Source organism: Nicotiana tabacum, chromosome 4, assembly GCF_000715075.1.
Source record: "Nicotiana tabacum cultivar K326 chromosome 4, ASM71507v2, whole genome shotgun sequence".
NCBI classification, from domain to species: Eukaryota; Viridiplantae; Streptophyta; class Magnoliopsida; order Solanales; family Solanaceae; genus Nicotiana; species Nicotiana tabacum.
In genome coordinates this window covers 118,282,243-118,283,699 of record NC_134083.1, presented here as the reverse complement: position 1 = coordinate 118,283,699, position 1,457 = coordinate 118,282,243, and the positions used below count along the sequence as shown (strand labels likewise).

The 1,457-nt window shown below is 41.0% G+C and overlaps 1 non-coding gene across 1 annotated transcript; it reads right to left on the bottom strand.

Annotated features, from left to right (window-relative positions):
* Window positions 1–271: 271 nt before the first annotated feature.
* Window positions 272–375, bottom strand: LOC142180427 (small nucleolar RNA R71). The gene has a single exon (XR_012709052.1). It is a non-coding gene; the product is annotated as a small nucleolar RNA R71 (small nucleolar RNA).
* Between the last annotated feature and the right edge of the window lie 1,082 nt (window positions 376–1,457).

Sequence of the window (1,457 nt, the reverse complement as noted above, 5' to 3'; positions counted from 1 at the left end):
AGGGTTGCTTCAAATCCTTCAGAATTATTGTGTCTTCAGAGGGAAGCCAAACAAAAATCCAAACACTGATCTAATGGACTTCGAGGATATTATGAACACTTTTCAATACAATGGGGTATCACAAGATGTAGTATACTTAAGGGCTTTCCCCTTTTCACTTAAAGATGATGCTGAGGAGTGGCTTCGGAGTTTGCCCAGTGGATCGATGCGAACTTGGGAGGAGATGACCGGAAAATTCCTTGATAGATATTTCTCCTTAGCTAAAACGGGCAAGATTAGAAAAGAAATCCATAACTTCTGCAAGAAAGAGACTGAAACTGTTTTTGAAGCATGGGAGAGTTTTAAGTAGATAGTTATATAGTGTCAACATAGCAAAATTGAACTCTGGATGCAACTCTAGGATTTTTGGGAAGGATTAACACCGGCCTCATGTAGAACATTGAGCAATGAAGTTCGAGGACCTTTGATGAAGAAGACTCCAAATGAGATAGTTACAATTCTTGATGAGTTATCTGAAGATGCTAATCAATGGCCCTCTGAGAGTATTGAAAGATTAAGATCAACTTGTGTTCACCAAGTTGATACTAATACATTTGTGAAGGTACAACTTGATGCTATGGCTAAAGAAATATAAAAGGTGACCATAGCCTGGATACAAAATGAGCCTCAAGCAGCGTGTGATATATGTGGAAGAGGACACCCTACTCATGAGTGTCAAGCCTCAACTGAGGAAGTGAATGTTGTGGGAAATTATAATACAATGGGTCAGAGGCACCCCGATTTTTTATGGAGTTCACCTGGGGGTACTGCGAATGCATGGCTACAAAACAACCCAGACCTCAAGGACAAAGTGCTCCTGGTTTTATGAATCAGCAGAGGCAGCAATTTTAGCCTAAATAGCCCATTCATTTTGGCATAGAAGATCTCATGAAGACCTTCATTCTGAAAATTGATGAGAGGCTTGAAACTCATAGCGCAGCTATACGGGAACATGGAGCAGCTATCAAAGAACTAGGCACTAGTTTTCGAAGCCTGGAAAGACAGGTTGGGCAGCTAGCCACTCTATTATCTGATAGGATTCCAGGAACTCTCCCCGCTGAATCTGACAGAAATCCTAAAGAAATAGTGAATGTTGTAACTCTAAGAAGTGAGCAAGTGTTGATAGATCCCACCCCGATCCAAAATGATGTGAAACTTGAAAAAGAAAGTGGGGAGCAGCTGAAGAATGATGTTGATAAAAAGAAGAAAGGCCCGAGGAAAACTGAGAAAAGGAAGAAGGACGAAAAATCAAGAAGGGGGGGAGGGGGGACTTGTGAAGAGCGACCATATGTCTGCTTTACCTTTCCCCCAAAAGCTATATAGAGAAAAGCTAGACAAGCAATTTGAGAGATTTTTGGATGTGCTGAAACAGGTTCATGTAAACTTACCATTTATAGAAGTTCTCTCACAAATGCCTG